Raw genomic sequence first — 19132 nt, 5'->3', positions numbered from 1 at the left:
CAAACAGATTGTTTCTGCCCTCAGAAGCTTTGTTTCCAGGTACAGCCCAGAAATCGGCATATTTGCTTAGGAAATGATTTTATTTTTGAGTAGTTGTCACAAGGAGCTTGCTATAAAATTCTGCTGTGAGTTAATATTCTTGGAATTTAGTTTAAGATGCTGGTCTTGGCAGAAACTTGTTATGCAAATAATATCCTCCAGATGTGAAGTGTATTATGGAAAATACTAAAGAAATTGTCTCTATGAGTGCAGCAAGAACATACAAAGTAATCTATGCAATGTCTTTTTATAATAAGAAACATAAAATAGGAATAAGAATTGAGACCAAGGAAATGTACATTATATTGGTCTCACAAAGCATTGACCCTACCCAAATTCTGAACAGGGATTTTTCCTGATACTTTTCCTGGAATAAGTTCCTTATAAAATAATGTGAATTACTCATGGATGGATTCACCTGTAGAATCCATGCACTCATACTAGGTGGGCACTAGAAATGAGGAAAGACACACTTTAAAGAGCTCATAATACCATTGGCTTGGTATTAGCCCACAGTGAGTCAGAGAGGTGTGAAAACCATAAGTCTAGGAAATAGCAATGAGATCTTCTGTATTTCAAGATCATTTTTATATAATTCGGAAAATGAAAAATGAAACAGATTATTTGTTTATACTGAAAGAGGAATGCATTCCTCAGTGACAGCTTTTGTCTTGAAATAGAGAGGCGAGGACCCTGAAAATATATCCAGCATAGCAATCAGCTTTGAAACCCTCAGAGTTCCTGTTGCAACATGTGAAAATTTTGATCACTTTTTCCAGCAATTATTATATATCAGGAAAAAAAAAAAAAAATTAGCTCTCACTGTAACAGGGCTTAAGGCACAATCATGCTTGATTGAGCCTCATCGTGGTGATTTCCACCCTCTACTATGCCACAAAGCCCCATCTCAAGCCAAGATGTAATTTTTAGGCAAGAGGGATAAACGTGTTACAGGCTGTCAGGATCCAGCAGAAGTGAAATGAAGAGTTCAGCGAGGAATGCTCAGTCCCAGCTCACAACTTGCTTAACAAATCCCAGCTCTGCCACGCTCAGGGCTGCCCCAGCAGGATGGGGATCCTCACCACCTCTGCAGCCTTGGCTTCAAGGGTCATGACTGAGAAATCTTTTTAAGAAGGCTGATGAGATGATGTCAGAAATAGTCCAAGTTCAAAACTGTTTATCAGCAATATTTACTTATTTTACAAAGATTTGCCAGGTCCTTCAATGGATCTTTAAATTGGTCCTAGAATTAACCAGAACTCATGATGCACTATACGAAATGCTGGATCCTGACCAAAGATGCTCATAACCTGGAATATACCCTTGTCTTCTACCTTAAGAGGGTTTTGTTCCTCTTCACATAATAATTGTAAGCGTTTCCATTTGTTTCAGCCTGCTTTTTTTTTTATTATTTTAGCACAAAAAGGAAGGCAGTTGTAACTCAGAAAAGTTACATCTATATCCTATAAAGCTCTCATTTGTTTCTTTCTTCTGCCCCCATAAAAATTTGTTTATTAAATATTATAATAATAATAACAACAACATTAATAAAGTAGAGATAAGCTCTTTCTTAGCTGGCATTACTTCAGATTCCAGTGTATTTTTCCCCAGCCTCACTTCATCATAGCTCCATTTCCCAGTGCATAACCAGCATGTGTCACACTGAATGAAGGCTGGCTTTGGAATAACACATCAGTAAGATGATTGCTCTTGGAACACACAGTGACCTTACTCTATAATTAAATGTGAAACCTGTGTGGAAAAAAATTATGTTAAAAATCTTAACTTGGGCTCATCAGAGACTGGTAGTGCAGAGACAAATGCTGTCACATTAACCTCAGTTGCTTAGTTTTGGCACCAGAGGACTCTTGCCAGGTTTTGGGAAACCACAGGCTGAAGTGGGAGTGCAACGGTTCAGCTTTCCTGTTCAGCTGAATTTGTAATGGATAGAGCTTTAATCGACAAAACTTTTGTAATTTCATTATCACGAAGGATACCAAGCCCTCAGATTCCTAGAATGGCATTTTTAGATGAGTTCATTTGGAGAAAGTTTTTTCTGAGATAAGAAAGAAAAAGGAGGGGACTATGCCAGGATTTCTGGGAGCCAGTGCACATCTTGAACTTTTTCATAATTCATTTCAAGCATGCTGGAAGATACCCTAACAGAATCAGTCCAATTTTAAGCTAAATGCAGAATATATTGCAATATTCTCCCCAAGTAAAATGGGTTTTAGGGAAATTTGAAATTTTTTGTAATTTCTTTAGATTCATTTGAAAAAGTCTGAAATTAGGAAAATAATTTTAAATAGTAGCTCCTAACCCAACTTTTTCAGTCAGTACATCATGAACATTTAGATAAGTGAACTGGCTTTCTGCAAGGTGAACAGAGTGAAATTATTTTTTAAAACATTAGAAATGTATCATGTTTTCCCCTTTCAATTTCCCTTCGCTGTCCCCTGACCTTTTTAGTAGAAGTGAACAAAGTTTGTGTTCATCCAGGACAGCTTGTAGACTTCCAGACTTGTAATGATCTATTTTTTTTCTTGTAAGGTTACCTTCATCCCTACCAGCCCTTCCATTCACTCAGTTCTCATAAGTCGTAGCCACATCATCCTTCAAATCAGCCCAGCATTTGAAGGCTGTGAGGTGCAAGCTCCTGAGACAGCCGACAGGATCTGTTTGTCTGATACCCTCTGTGTCCTCTCTTGAACTGGCTCCCCCACTTCCACAGCCATCTTTTCACTCTCTCTCCCGAGACAAGACATTCACTTTTGATCTTGTCTGTGTCTTCTTCCTTCACACACAACTTCAGCTTTTCAGAAAGGCCATCGCAGTCACCTGTCAGTTGGAGGAGCCCACCTGATTTCCTTCCCGACTTAGCTTTGGAGTTACACTGTGAAACAGCAAACAGCAAAAGGAGTCACCTCAGTCACCACCTCAGTCAAGACCAAGGCCCTCTGAGATGTTCAGTGAGAGTTTCTGGGTTTTTTTCTCCCACCACCTTTTAAAATCTTTAATTTCTGCTCTTTGACTGTGTTAAGTTGAGGAAGCCTAGTTCTGTAGCAGGTTCAGCTTAGAATGCTGTATGTTGCTGAAGCACGGAGTCAGTAGGAAGTGAATGGCTTTTATCAACAGCTTTTTTTGGCTGAGGAAAATAACAAAGAAGTGTGAACCTTGGCTGTGTGTCACTGCTATCAGTGTTCATTTTGGTTTTGACATCAAAGTGCTCTAAATGACCAAGAAAATGATCTGAGAGACACCAAGAAAATGTTATGAAATTTTCTGTGACATTGCCAGCTCCTTTCACTCTCTTCCTTCACGTCTCTGCAGAAATCTGAAGTAAAGTGGTATCAATGGATGAACTCTGAGTGTCCTCTTGGGCAGGTTAGGTAAACCTTGAGGGTCAGACTTTGACTGGTCCTTAAACTGCTTTTCACCAATAACAAATACTGCATTTGGTAGTCTTTTAAAACCCTGACAAAGATTTCTTTTTTAATTTTTATTTTTTACTGCCACTCCAGGCTATCAGTCAGGGGTCTCCCTGTCCTCCCTGCAGGAGGCTGTCTGAATAGAGGAGCTCACCATGTGGAACAGGCACAGTTGTCACCTTGCCTTACTCTGTGATGTTGTTTCCTGTTTCTGTAGAATCCTCAGGTACCACAAAGCCCAGCTGGTGTAGCCCATATTCCAAAAGGCTTTCACTGGGTTTGCAGTAAGGGAGCTGGGCAGGCAGTACTGCCTTGAGGGTCAGCTGGCTGCTGCTGTGTGATCAAACCCCTCAGGAATGAGAGAGTCAGGGTCTGATAGGCCACGTGAAGTTTCCTTGGGTTAAAACTTTGCCTCTTCCTATCCAGCCAGCAGCCAGTAGAGAGCAATATTGCACACACATGAGAAATTAGTTCACTAAACTGTATTATTCTAAGGGGAATTAGCCACTATAATTATTGTTTTCCTTCTCAGTACTGCTGTAATAACTAAGCTATACATAAAGGAGTTTAAGCTTTGCTAATTTTTCATTCTTCTCAATACTTACTTTTTATCTTGTGTGTAGTCAATGGCTTGTCAAACCAGCAGCTGACTTATTTGGTATTACATATTTGAAATGATTTATTCACTAAGAACCCACTAATGGGATGTAACACATAAAAATTAGATTAAAGAAAAAATCCTTTAATCAGCTAGTTGAATAAAGCTTTCTGCTTCTATGATGAATTTATATAGGCTCCCTATTTTGTATAAACTAATATTATTTTCAGAATTCAATTTGGATTAGATTACCACAAAGGAGTCACGGAATTGTAATGTGTGTACATATTACGTTAGTACATTAGTACTTTGGGATCTCCTTCAACTCATATTTTACCATCTCCATTATCTAATTTAGTCCAAATTTTTTCTGATATAATATTTATGATATAAATATATACGTGTTATATATATGTACATACAGACACACATAAAAAAATATATATAAATATCTATATCAAAATGTACAAGATGACTCAATTTCTGAAGCAAAATTACTTATTACCTTAATACTTGTCCATAGTCATAGTTTTTAATCTAGAGTCTTTCAAGTAAAGAACAGATGATCAAACTTGAATAATTTATCCAATACGTCCTGGAGTCTCTGAACATGGTGAAGAAAAAAAAAACCATGGATACACACTAAATATATCTATACAGTTTTATAATAGACCCTCTCTTTGAGTGACCCTCAATAAAAAATAAAAATCCCAGCCCATAAACCAGCACTGGTCTTCTTTCACACATCTTTTCTCGAGCAGAAATGATTCTGAACCAAAAAATGACAACATCTTTCCTCGTTTGGGTCCAGACTCTGAGAATGGCCTCTGCCTCCCTGGTAAGTATTGCAGGTCTAGCTTTAGGATGTGAGCATCTGCTCCCAGGATCTGAGAGCTCGTCCCTTGCCTGACTGGAATACCCTTAATGAAATAAAAGAGCAGTAAGATCAGCTACATTACTCAAGATTATTACTTTCTGCCACATTGTGTATTCATACTATAATTTACCACCACAGGAGATCACAGGAACAAACTCAGGGTTTCACAAAGGCCTTTGTGGTGTTGTGGCTGCAATCAGAGGCAGCTACACCATAATGAGGGCAATCAAATCCCACACTCCAGCACGCTTGGGGCTTGCAGAAGGGGCTGAAGGGACCTCCCTCCTCTTCCCCACCCACCCACCCAGGAGACAGTGCACAAGTGGTTGTGAATTACATGGATTTTGGATTTTATTCACGTATCAAGAGCCAGAGGCTCCTGAAGGCTAAGGAAAAGATGAATGGAATAAGTGTCCATCAAATCCACAACAAAATTTTCTTTGCTTTGGGAATTCCTCCCAAACTGTTGAAGATCTATTGATTTAACTGATCATCTGCCAGAGAGAACATAGCAGTGGCCTTTGAAGCAGAGATACTGCAAAAGAGGAAACGAAATTAGAATGTGGGGGAGAGCCAGTATATGTCTGTTAACAGAAATAGACTGGAACATGTTTTTGCTCTTCCATGGAAATCTTTCACTGACTTCTGAGGCATGAAGTTTTTTATCTTCAGATTTCAGGGGATCTTTCAGCTTCCACCTGTTGAGTCTTAGTTTGGTGGGGAGTGCTGCTATTAGCTTTGGGATATCAGCATAAAGCTCACATATCCAAGAACATCTGACTTGCTGGGAGTGGAGGAAGACATTTGTTTTTTATAGATTCAGTCCAGCTTGTCCAAAGACATAAAGGGTCACAGATGTGCACAGTTGGCTGAAAAGAGCAGGGTGTCCCTGTCTGAGTCCTCAGAGCTGGGCAGCAAAGCTCAGCTCTCTGTAATGACTTCCCCTGCTGTCCCTGTGCCTGCTGGCCACCCCCCCTGGGTAGCACATCTGCTGGCCTCTGTTCCTTCAATGTGCCTTGTGGTCAGCAATCTGTACCATATTCTATGCTATTCCTGAATAAAGGCAGCTCAGTCTTTTGCTCCATTTGCTCTATTATTCAGAGTTTTCTTTTTTTAGGCACTGGTCTTTATTAAATTTTAATCTTCCGAGACATGATTGATACAATGACTGGAGAAAATAAAAGAAGACTGCAGAGCTTCCTCCTTAGGTCAAAAAGCTGTGACAGGATAGCTTGGTAACATGAAGCAGAAAAGAGCTAACAAATCTCACTCACTCATTTCTCCTTCTCTCTGATGAAATCTTTTCAAAAGCTCATTAGCTAAGCCCAGATTCTTACTGTCTCCATCAGCCTACCTAAGTGAAGGCCAGGAAGGACCCCAGGAGGTCATGTTGGACACCAGAATGTGAGATGCAGGGTCAGCTGGAATGAGGCTCTGCCATCTGCTAAGGTTTGTGATAGCAGCGTTTCCCGGGGGGGCGTGGGAGCTGGGAGGTGTGTGTGCAGTGGCTACGAGGGGAAAAAGGAAACCTGAAGTCTCTGCAGTGTATTACTCTCAAAGTGCACCTTTTTGCAATGAGGGGTCCTGGCTTCTAGCTCTTTCTCAACATTTCCTTCTATCAAAAAGAAGGAAACTGAACAGAGAGGTATTTTCAATATGTAGCAGGACAAACGTGAATAGGAAAATAAATAAAGGGGCATCTGGCCAACTTTCTCCTACTCCCACTGCTGAATTCTGGCTTTTCTCTCTTTTTGAAATGGTTTTACTATATTGTTTGAGGGAGGGATGATGAACCACTGCAAGTTATTTTGGACGACTTTCTAATAAATCAGATTTATGAAGAGATCCAAAAGTAAATTAGGATTAATTTTTCAAGGAAAATTAATCTTGAAAAAACTGTGGAAAAAATGTACCTTTCAGAACTTTTTGAGATTTTCTTCCAATGACAACCTTTTGTTTGTCCTAGGTTCCATCCAGACCATTAGTAATTATGATAACTTTAAAAAATAATAAAAGAAGCCTCTTAAAAAATTCCTACAGCCAAACCTGATTTAAGGTATACATGTATGGAGACACTTCTATTTGAGGAAAGGTCAGGTCCTGTGTGCTTTGAGTACTCCCAATTCAAACGTCCTTCAGAGGATGTGAAGGGTTCTGAGAACCAAACAAAAGCCACCATCCCTCTCAGGAACCTTCTCTCCATTTAACATCATCTCTTGATATTAACGTGGACTCAGTTTGCAGCCTTGAGAACTCCATTCATTGCTCCAGTGTGGCTGTTTTCAAGCAAGAGTTTGCTTTCAGTCTGAATTTGTTGGGGGTTCCAGGTAGATACCCCTGGGACTGAGAGTTTGATGCTCATGATGAATTCATTGGAGAGGAGATGGATGTTCCCGTGACAAGATGGGCATCAGCTGTGTTTTTCTGGCCTGCTTGGGATGCCTCCCGTGCAAGCCCTTCCCACCCATTCTGTGCTGCTCAGGCATGTTGTGATGGCTGTGTGCATCCATAAATGCACAGAATTAGCTCATGATGCTCAATTTAAAAGAAATTGCTGTGCAAAGAGTCAGGCAGGCTCTGACCAGCATCCAGGACCTGCTTTGACAAGATGGCAAAGCAAGCAGCAGAAATACCCTGTTGTTTCCTTCGTGTTCTTGAGTTCTTTTTCCTTTGTATGGTTTTTGAAATATGTTTAACAGTAGAACTGCATCATACTACAACTTCTCCTTGCCTCTGAGGAAAGCTCCAGAGGCTTCATCTAGACAAAAGCAAAAGATTTGTACTGTGAACGTCTAGGGAGAGATTCAGAGGACTGAAGTTGATATTAGCACCTTCAGAGGTGAGTGAAACAAAGCTTGAGAGGCAGAGAACATCCTCAGCATTAAAAGAATGAGAGAAAAAGAGAGAGATTGTCCCCAGCAGGGATGATATGGGGATATGCTGGGTCAGGTAGGGAGTCAATCCTGAGCAAATTTCTCCTTTGAGCTCATGGTATTATAAAAGGTTATTTCGAATTCTTATTTCGGATTTACGGTAGTTAGTCTAATCAAACTGGTTGAATAAATAGAACTGTGCTGCTGTCATCTACTGAACTAAAAAATCTTCTCAGTCTACCGTGGTGATCACCTTCTTACTGGTGTGCATCATAATCACGCACAATTAAAATCATAAACCCAGTACTTGATCTACGTTAGGTGCCGTTTATTTTTCTCACTCCCCCCAGGGCTGCCAGTCCTGTGGGACAAACCTGTGTGTCTGTGAGTGTCCCAAGCACACAGACTGGCAGGGTTCTGTCTGCCAGTGCAGCCCAGCTCTGTCCCTGTACTCTCCCTTGCTGTCAGCGTGGGGCACTGGTTTCTCTGCTTTGTGCATCGTTGTTCCCAGGCTGCTGCAGTGATTCCACAATGTCAGCCCAGAGCCTTAATGCAATGAGAAGAGAGAGAAAAATAGATATTGCTGCTGTCTGAAAGTTCAGAACAGCCATGTTATTTTGACTTAGTAGCAGTATGATGTCAGAAGCCACTTGGATTGCAAAATAATCTATGGACTGGTGTGTGTTTCTGCTGTACTTCATGTACAGCCTATAGGTATGGCACAGATACATTATGAAATGACAAAACAGTTCAACACAGTGAATAGGCAAATGTCATAGAGGAATTTCACATCGATTCAATCCCATTTACAGCTCATAAATTCACTTAACGTTTCCACACACTTCTGCCTTTGCCACTGCCTGGCACGAATGGTCTGATTCTGAGGAGACGCTCCCAGATTCTCCCCTCAGCCTGTATTTATGGCAGTGGGGATGGGAATATGTAAACGGGTTTTATGCCTTCTTTTTGGTCACCAGAGCACAGAGCTGAGGCAGAGAGCATCCCAGGGACACAATCAGCAGCCATCCCTGTGTAAATGTTAACGGAGGGGAGCTGCAGCTGGTGTGCTCCTTTCCTGGGAAGGGGCAGTGGCTCCTGCTGAAATCTGCATCCACCATGTGTTGGAGGGAATCCTGGCCATCCAAGGGAGCCCCTGAACTCCCAGTGAGCCATGTGCTGTGTCTGACACCCTGTGCTGCCAGGTGTCTTGGCACACCGCTGTACAAGCTGGTCTTGTTTTCTGGGAATTCCATTATCATTATCAGTACTCTGGAAATGTGTAGGCTGCGTGTGTACAACCAGCAGAAAGGCAGATAAAGCAAAGGTTAATTGGATAAAGCTGTTAGTGGTCGTTATGCAAGGCAGACAGGAATGTTAGTTTTCAGTGTGTGTGCATGTTCTCCTCAGCAGATGCAAAGGCAGGTCCTACCACTTCTGGCTAATAGCTCTTCTTGTAGGAAGCATAACCCTGTCTTCCACTTAAGAGTGAGGATGGAAATTGTTAGAGTGAGAGAAAAAAATACCATTATTCTGATGTTTTCTTTAGGAGGAAAATATAATTGTGTGAATGCACTAATTTATTCAGAATTCTGTGTGTAAGGACAGTAGCAAAAATAAGATACATTCTCCTAAGACAATGGGGAGCAGCATGTTATGGATTTAATATGGAATAACCCATAGAATAATCTGTGAAAACTCTGTGTTTATTTCAAATGTCGCTTACTTGTTATCATAAAATCCAAATACATCCTATATCACAATGTGAATATTATATATTAGAATATTTTAATTATTTAGAAAGGTTACTTTAGAAAAAATTGATGAAATAAACATATGTGATAGTTTTACATTGCAAATATATTTTGCTATTTTATTAGGCCTGTAAATTCATCTCAGCAGCAGCTAAAGCAAACAACAGAGAAAAGTTACTTGTTTATAGCTACCAGGGCAATTAATTAAGAATAGGGAAGTTTTAAGCTCCTTTTATGCATGGAGTGAAGGCCATGATATTTCAAGGTGGTTTTGAGGACAAACACTTTTTAGAAAGATTTTGAAATGCCTAATCAAGCTCATGGATGTTGCATATCAGAAACAATCCCTTTCCTTGGAGCTGTCTTCCTCCCACAGTTGGCATCCTTGCTGCACCTTCCTGCTAGCTCACTTTTGCAAAGAACAGATGTGGAGATAAAACTACTTTTTCACCTTCAGAGCTGTTTTTTACAGGTCAAAGCTAAAGGATTCTAATGAAATGTTATAATGAAAAACACACTACATGCTATGTAAATTCCTAGGTGTGGAAAAGCAGAAGTTATCACTTGCTACTGCTGTGAATCTGGCACCTTTTAATAGAATAATTCTCTTTTAAAAGAAAAAGCAAGAATTACAGTTAATTCTGTGCTGTACAGTGCACTGGGAGTGATATATGAGTCTTATTAGTATATACAGATTTATGAGAGACCATACAGTCCTTGAGAAGAAAAATCTCTCAAATTATTGCATTTTACCTCTCTAACCTTTGCTCTTATGCAAGGTCAGACTGCATATTTAAAATGCGTGCTTGTCACATGCTTTCTGTAGAGATTAAGACTGCTGAAGACTGGGCTGAATTTGCCACCCTAAGCACCCTCAACACTTCAAGCAGCATGAAGAGTTTGTCAGGTCATGATTCCAATTTGCCTGAGAGACAAGAAATGATTGCATTCTCTGGTACTCAGATCCCCACTCAGGCAAACAGAAACTTTTCCAGAGATGGTATTTAAGACAATTAAACCTTTCTTAACCATTTGGTGCTTCTCTCTTGGTGAAACCAACTAAATATGCATAGAAGTAGCAAAGAAATAGCTAAATAATTGTTATTTGTACTGGTGGAAGAAGAAATGTAGGTGTAGACCTGCTAAAGAGAAGGAGACAGTGGAGGCAAAAGGGAAAGGTAGAAGGCGAGAGGAATGGAACTGAATTTCTTATTTTCCTCTCAGTAGCTCGTGTGTTGTAGTAGCCCATTTAAGCATTAAATTTTGCTGTATGTTGAAAGTCATCAGCTATGGGTGTGGGAAGACACAATAAAACTAATTTCTTATTGGCAGATAAAGAAAAACTTTCTGAATCTACAGGCAGGTTGTTAGGGGAGTGTGTCAAAAGGCAGGGTTTACCTAAGCTTGCCCATGAATAGATTTGGGCAACTGGAGGTTTAATGAACAGGGTTGCTTTTAAAATTGAGCTTTTCATAATAATTTTCATAAAGAAATGCCCAAGCATCCCCCTCAGCAGTGAAATTAAGCTTTCCCATCCAGTCAGAGGAACGCTGGCAGTGCTGCTGGCTCCTGGGCCGGGTTGGTGCAGGGCTCGCTGCCCACAGGAGGTGTTTGGTAAGAAACCAAGCACAGAGGAATTAGTGATTTAGCAGAGATGACTCCATGACAATTCCTAGGAAACAGCAACTCACTTAAAGGAGTACAAATGAAGAAAGCTATTTCTTATAAGCTTGGCCACTGCTTCTCTTTAATGATCTGGATAATCAATTCATACTAAGGTTAGAATGAAGGAAATCCAAGCATAATCTCGTTTTGACACAGAGTAATTAGGCACTCCCCAAGAGCAGATGGTTTTGTATTGTAATTATAGTGCCCCCAAATGATCACTAAAACAATACTCACAATTCCTCTGTGACGTGTCTTGACAGATTCATAAATTGAAGAAAACTTTCCTAGGTCCCTTACTGCTGCTGTATTCTTAAGTTTCATTTAGAAAATGCACTCATGTGTATATGTTAATGACTTTTCCTGCTTGAAATCAGTCACTAGAAGTGCCCTGCAAAGGTTAAATCTTTGATTTGTCCGGTATGCAGGCACCTGGGCCCTGCAAATGCGGTGTGGAGAGGATGATTTGCACAGGACGCAGTGCACTGGTTTCCAAGGAGACACGTGCATCGTGCTTGGGGTAACAGAGACCTTGGGAGAGTGAGGGTGGGTAGAACAGTTCTCTGTTTATCAGTTTCCTTACTGATGGGGAGCTCAGAGTAAGAGCCTGGTAGCTTTCTAACGATGGTCCCGCTGGCAGGCGTGACCTGTCAGCTGTGTCAGTGACCGCTCACAGCACCGATGCTGAGCTGCTTCACATCCAAGTTATTTCCTGTTAAAAGAGACACATGTGGGCCTCCTTGTGTGATAAAAATCATCGTGGTGTTTGTCACCAGTAACATGCAGTGATTAAGGGGCTGGTTGCTCTCTCTGCTGGTCACCCTACAGCTGACTGGCAATGGGGCTGCAGAGCTGCTCCTCGTTCCTGTGCCACCCACCCGCTTCCAGGCTGGAATAATCTCCAGAAGGACATGGCAGGGTTCAGATTAGTGAGGCAAAAAGGAAGATTCTTGCCATCAAGAATCAGAATAATACCCCAGTGTAGACACCGCCTTTAAAGCAGCAAAAGCTTGTGGTGGAAATCCCCTGGAAGAGTGCTGGAAGTGGATTTAGAATAATCTCACTGAAAATTAAATAGAAGTGCTGTCTAGACACCTTGTTCTGAAATAATCTTTTATTCTGTGGACAATTTAAGTGGATTTTCTAGTCAAATTGCATTAAGCCTGAGTTTAACTGTGTGCCTGTGAACATATATATGAAATAAGGTACCAAGCTGGAAAAATCGGTGTTTCAAATTGTATCCAGCAGAGGTACAGTGTAACAACCCAATGTCATAATGGCTTCAGTGACAAGCCATACTACGGCTAAGTGGAAATTTTTTTATTCCTCCTCAAAAAGTGAAGTTATTTGTAGGTTATTTTGGTGGGTGTTCTGAATGGAGTGCACAAAACTGCAGTGATGTAGCTGACAGGTAATAGGAGGGAGATATGGACTATAAAAGCAATCACATTCCCATCACAAGGTAGGTTGTAAAATCTGGATTTTTCCTTACGCTGTGAATTCAAGCAGTAGCACTCTCTGGAGCAGATCAGAAAGTAGCTGTAAAATACACATTCACTATCAGGTGCTGCTTTTAATTCCTTTAATGTAAGATGTCTCTCAGCTTATCCATTCTCATTGCCCTCCAGAATTCAGCTGAAGTGTAGATAATGTGGATAGTCATGGGGTCTTTTTTTTTTGTCTGTTGATAATAATGTATTTATTAAAAGACTTACAAGAAGCCAGACCTTTCTAATTCATTGTTTCAGTAAAGGAGGTGAGCATAATAACTCCGTTTCTTATATGTGCCCTGGTGACAGTGCTGTGAATTCTCTTCTCTCTCAGCTTAATTCAAAGATAATTTTCACAACTTGATTTAGTCTTGTACCTTCTCCAGATATGTTCATTGAGGTAATGGATGGGCAAAGAAAAACAAATCAATGCTCACATCACAGTACATGCTATATTTGGCTCAGGCTAAATTATATGTAGTATTTTAAGTACATCTATCTTGCCCTGAAGAAAAATAAGTGGGAAGGACAACCCTTTTGGGGTTGAGTGATTGCATATAGCATTTTCTGTAGGAGATTCTGCAGCTTCTTTTAAAATTCCACAGAAATTAAAGGAAAATCTACGCAGAATAAAAGCGTGAAGGAGAGAGTGCAAGGAAATGAAAGACTCTCCTAAGACAAAATCTAATTAGTTCGGGGCTTATGGTTGAATGTTGGTGTGATGTGTTCAGATGGCACTTGGTACACCAAGTATAACCTGTCTGCATCAGGGATGGCAGGAGGCAGTTGTGCTGCATTGTTTGTGGGTTGATGTTGCCTGCCAAGAGCAGTCAGCGTAATAGCAAAGGCGTGGGGCATTTCTAATGTAGTAAACACCAACGAGTGTGGGTAAATGTCTCCACGGGGAAGACAGAGGCAATGCCCTGAGGGGAGGAGTGTGGGCAATGCAGGGGAGGAATGTCTGTGTGGGCAGGGGAGGATGGAGAAGAGCAAAGTGAACTCTCTGAATGAAGCACATCAGAGCAGGATTTTATTTCGCAGAGCTCATGTTCCTTTTGCAATCACGCCGAGGCAGCTGAGCACGGTCTGAAACCTCATTCTGGTTATTATTATGTGGTTTATAAACCTGCTGATTTGGAATGCATATGGTCATTTCAAAACCATGGCTTTGGCAGAGCACTGTGACCGCAGGAGGATGATCATTATTACATTTGCAGTTGTTACCATGCCAGTGTGGGACTGTATGAGACAGAAGTCCCCAGTGCAAGTCTTTTATAACCATATTGGAACAGTTAAATAAGAGCATGATTTGAACGTTCTGAGCATTACTGTTCCATCAAAATAGATGGAGAAGTTCTTCTGATCACATAAAATACATCGTGACTACAGGTTGATTTCTTCAGAATTTCGTTGAGGAAAAAGGCAGCATTCCTGCAAGACAAAACATTACAGTTTAGCATTGCAAAACAAACTGCTTCAAATATCATTTAAAGTGGGATAAAAATGAAATATTTATAACAGGGAGGGGAAGAGGCAACATCAGAAGGAAAAGAAAAATGGGATGTTTGGATCAGATGCGAACATTCCCTCATCGCTGCCCCTGCTCCCTTCATTGGGAAACATCTTCATATCTGACCTGACTTTAAAAGAGGTCTTGTATCTTCTAGCAAAAAAACAAAACCAAAAAAAAGCAAAACACACATTTTTATCTTTAAGAAGATGATGGTATTCCTTTCAGTGTTTTTGAAAATGATGTCACTAGTCTAATCTATGAAGACAGTTTATGGTGGTCTTTAACAGGACTACTTGCTGTGTTTGCTTCCAATCTCATCCTCACAGGGTGAAGGCAGGCGATGTAGATCAGGTCACAGCCCTGCTGCTGCAGCTGGGTATTTACCTTTCAAGGCAGCTGTCCATGGAGAGCTGGATTTCCTGGCCAGCAGGGCTTTGAATCAATATTAGGGAGGTGTCCTGCAATCGAGCAGCCAGAAGGGTGCCAGGCTTTCCCTGCTGCTGGAGCACAGGGACAGCCCCCTGCCATCCCCTGGGCTGCCCGTGCTGAGGCCAGGCCAGGCCAGGGCCAGCAGGACAAAGAGGACAGGGCACAGGGCACAGGGCACAGGGCAGCTTCCCCCAGAAGGCAGAACCTGCACTACATCACTGAGTTCTGAGAGACATCCCCAGTGTGCAGAGTTAATCAAGTTCTGGCCTAATTAAACCACACTGCTGCTGTTACACTTTCTTCCCGTGGTGTCCAAGACAATAAAGGAGACCTGGCAGTGTGGTTTTATGCATCTCTTAGCAGGTCAAATAGCTGTGGTATATGAGTGCTGACCATACAGAGAGACAAAAAGCTGAGATTTGTTAACTTTATCCCTCCTGCCAAGTTAAATTTGGTACCTATTTGACAGTGCTAATTAAAGCATCTTTCATTCTTTTCCATTCCCTACTAGATAAATACTTACAACCAGAACTATTGAACAGCTGAAACCTATTTAAAATTACTTCTACTTTGTCATATCCAAAATTTTGTGATGTGTAAAATACTTTAAAGTCAAACGGGAAGTCTCCCTTTTAAAGACACTAGAATGTATTTATGCTGTCAGTCTCTCTGAGATCTCTAATGATCGCCTAAACACCCTGAGCACCACTAAACTAGGCTTTATTTGTACTTCTGGCTTTGTGGAGGAATCCAGTAGTGTTCAATGACACATGTAAAATTTACCCTCGCTGCCTTTCTCAGTGCTGTAGAAATAACTATACTAAGCTGCAAACAAGAACTATAACAACACAACATATTTAAGAAAGTGATGTAGTTTTGTACAAACATAGAACTGACAGGCAGAAATCATTAACAAATAATACTTAATTCCTTGTTTATTTCTACTGAAATTAAATTCAGAGCTTAATTTATTTTTTCTCTATTACGAGATAGTGTAAGGGTGTAATGATGGCACGTTGTGTAATTTTCTTGTGAGTTTTCCATACCTGGTATTTCTTTGTAAGTTCAGAATTCATCCGGAACCCCAGCTTGGATTTCTTTTTGGGGTTTTTTTGTTGTTTTGTTTTGTTTGTTTGGATGTTGTTGTTGTTTTTTCCAAGCAAGTTTCAGCTTGCTAAAGGAAAGGACTTGTAAACCAATTCTAATAATTCAACAGCTAATAAACTAAAGAATTAAAAGAATTTGAAATGCAACCACTTTTTAGTAGTACTGTGATCTCATGCTTTGCAAATAATCTTGTTCATGAATGGTTACTATTTACATTTACCAGTGTGACACATTCAATGCAAGGCTAGACTTTTTTATCAATTGGTGGCAGAAGAGCCCTCTGCCTGGAATTCTTTTTCAGTTTTGCACCCAAAATCATCTTGGAAAAAAATAGAAAGTGCTTTAGAAAATGGACCACATAATGGTCTTGTAATAATACAATTCAGGTACAATTAGTCTAAAAGCAAAAGAACAAAAATTTTATTAGCTCTTATGAGAACATAATGTGGTTCTTTGTTTTCATTCTGCCTGTGGTATGCAAAGTAAGTAATTTATTATTTCTGTGGTGCATTCTTTTTAGTAACCACTGTTACCTCTTAATTCATACATCAAACACCCAAAGATCTGCTTACTAAAATCATTCCAATTTTCCCCATAAGCTACTCTTCCCTTTTTGAGGAGAACATCAGAAAAAAAAAAACCCCACACTAGAACTGAATGACCTAATTTTTTTTTATCTGAGGGTGACGAAACTTTATATTTGTTCTTCTTAATTGCCCAAGGAGCAGTGAGCCCCTCTCACTTTTCTTACTGCTGGAAGTGCAAAGCAGAAGCAGCTGACATCACAGAGTGGCAGGAGTAATTTTTGATTGCTTCCACTTCAGGCTTCTGAGCCCTGGAGATTCTTGAGGATTTTGTCTTTCACGGTGCAGCTGCTCAATATTTGAGGACCTGAAAACTACCTACAAAGAATCTGAAACCTTGACACCTGAAAGTAGATACGTTCTGGGAAATGGGAACTCAAAATTGAAGGCTACCTAAATCAAGAGTCCCTTTTCCACAGCACAGAATTCATACAGCTGCTTTAAACCTTTTGCCTTGGCAAGTCCATCTTTAATTTTTCCACAAATTTATCTCATCTGAAAGAAACACAATGCATATGTGAGAGTCTCTTGCAGGGTCACCATAACTGAAAATTATGATTTCACTGATGAAAACAGTGAAAGCTCCTCATGGGGAGGCTTCAGATTGGCTTCCCCTGAGCAGTTTGGCACCAGGGAATGTCTAGAACCCCTTTATTGGCTCTGCAGTGTCCTTCTGAATTTGTGTCTCAGAAATGCTGCTCCCCATATCTCAACATTCAGCTACTCTGGAATCCAGGATCTGAAGCACACAAAGTACCCAGATGAGGGAGGGAGGGCAGGAAAAGAGATGGAATTTTGCCAATGGTCATGCAGATTCCCGTTTAAAAATCCCATTTTATATTTGTTGAAACTACTGAAAGGGTATATTTTTCTAATGAAAAGGTTTTGGTTGATTAAACAGAGAATAATTGGAATATTTTTGTCCATCTAATTAGACAGAACGAGAGGCCACCAAATGTTGAGGAATCAATCTGATAATGGAAAGAATTTGCATTAAAAGGTGCCTGAGTCTCATAGAGGCAGAGAAACTGTACATGAAAGTCATGACGATTTAGCAGGTTAGCTCTGAGTATTCGTGTGACATATATAATTTAGAAAGAAACTTTTTATATCTGCTCTTAGCTAGTTTTATGATGATTTGCTAAAGAAATCTGCCATCTCTAGTTATGCTAGAGGTCCATTCATCTGCCTGCCAACTTCTCTTTGAACCTGATCAGCCTGACAGTAAGACAGACCTCAGAAAACTCTTTTACTATCAATGTACACAAAAACACGTGCCCAAATAATTCCATACTCTACTAGAGGGAAGGCTGCAATATCAGCTCAACCGTGCTGAGAGATTCCAGAGAATCAGCTCTTGAGAAACCTGTGGAAAAGTAGCCTGTGTAGATGCTGCTAATTGTGCTAAACTTGCCTTTTTCTTGTCCAGTTTGCTATCATTGATTAGCAGAAACAAATTCATCTCAGACTTGGGTGTTTTGCTCAGAAAGGGGGAAGGTTGCTATGTGGAAGGAAAGTCTGAACCAACTGACCAAGTGCTGCAGGACCCCTCTGGTGTTTATGACATGAAGAGGTTTCCAAGGCTTGGCACGTTTGCCATGCCAGCTGTAGGCACGTTTTGGTCAGATTGGTGGCTATTCTGACAAGTCATGCCAACCTTGCAATGACACAAAGGACTGGATATGTGTTGTCAGATGCTATTTTCTGTTCTATTTTCTCCCCTCTTACCCTGGTCCCTTCTCTTGCTTCCAGGATTTTACAACATCTGAAATGACAATGTCAGAAATGACACAGAACTGCATCACGCAGGATGTTGCCACTGCAGGAAAAGATGACTGAGGCAAGCTCAGGCTGTCTGAACATCTACAAGAGCACTGTCATGTCTCATTCATTCCCTGATCACAGCTGCAGGACCAGTGATTTTTCCTAGCACTGTGCTTTATTTCTGGAGAGGAGGCTTATTTGAATGAAAATACTAATACAAGCAAGTAAGTATGGGGCACGCTGAACTGAGATGGAACCATTTGGCTTTCTGACTTATTTCCTGTTCAGTAATTCAGTAGATATATATGCATTCTGTCTCTGAGTGATTTTTCTTCTGATGGGACTCACAGAAGTGTGCATTTAGAGTGGGTAGCCCTGAAAACTCAGCTTCTCACACCAGGGTGCTGATACGCTGAGACCAGACACAATGAGGTTCCTCTGCTCTCTCCTTTCCTCTGCAGAGTCTCTGGTATGGGTCAGAAAGCCAGGAATCACCTTTCTGACCATGCAGCCTGACCTTGGGCATCCCACAGAGCTCTTGCCTTCCCACAATAGCTCATCCTTTCTCTCCCATGAGCTGTATTTGTCGCATCGTCACTTTATTCTGTAACACATTCTCTCTCTTGTCCTTTATCAGCTGTGGTTGTTGTGGCCTTTCATGGGCTACAGGAAAAAGAACACAATAGACACTGAGAGAGATGTCATGGAACTTCCACACATTCATTCCCAGCACGCTTTTGAGCAAGAACTGGGGAAAGGGCCATGATCTGTATGAAAAATGTGTATGGTGGGGGAGTATTATTGTAGCTGCCAGGTACAATAGCATTTACTCAGGGAACGCTTATGAATCAAGAGGATCACTGCACGCAATCTATGAGGACACACATCTCAGGGGTGAAAGGAAAACTGCTGTTAGTGTTATCGCGTTGGTTTCCTTATCAAGAAAAGAGATAGCAAGTGTACAGTGTTGAAGGGGATGGAGGAAGTCCAGTAAATGTGGAATAATAGGTGTCT

At 40.8% G+C, this 19132-nt stretch overlaps 1 long non-coding RNA gene across 1 annotated transcript in view; it reads left to right on the top strand.

Moving 5' to 3' along the window:
* Window positions 1-19132, top strand: part of LOC121667252 — a 228203-nt gene that overhangs the window by 191051 nt on the left and 18020 nt on the right. The gene's annotated exons all lie outside the window — the stretch shown is intronic.

This window comes from Corvus kubaryi, unplaced genomic scaffold, assembly GCF_017639235.1.
Source record: "Corvus kubaryi isolate FWS band 111438036 unplaced genomic scaffold, C.kubaryi_AGA036_p1.0 37357, whole genome shotgun sequence".
NCBI classification, from domain to species: domain Eukaryota; kingdom Metazoa; phylum Chordata; class Aves; order Passeriformes; family Corvidae; genus Corvus; species Corvus kubaryi.
The sequence above is the reverse complement of the archived record's forward strand: the minus strand, read 5'-3'. Positions and strand labels throughout refer to the sequence as shown.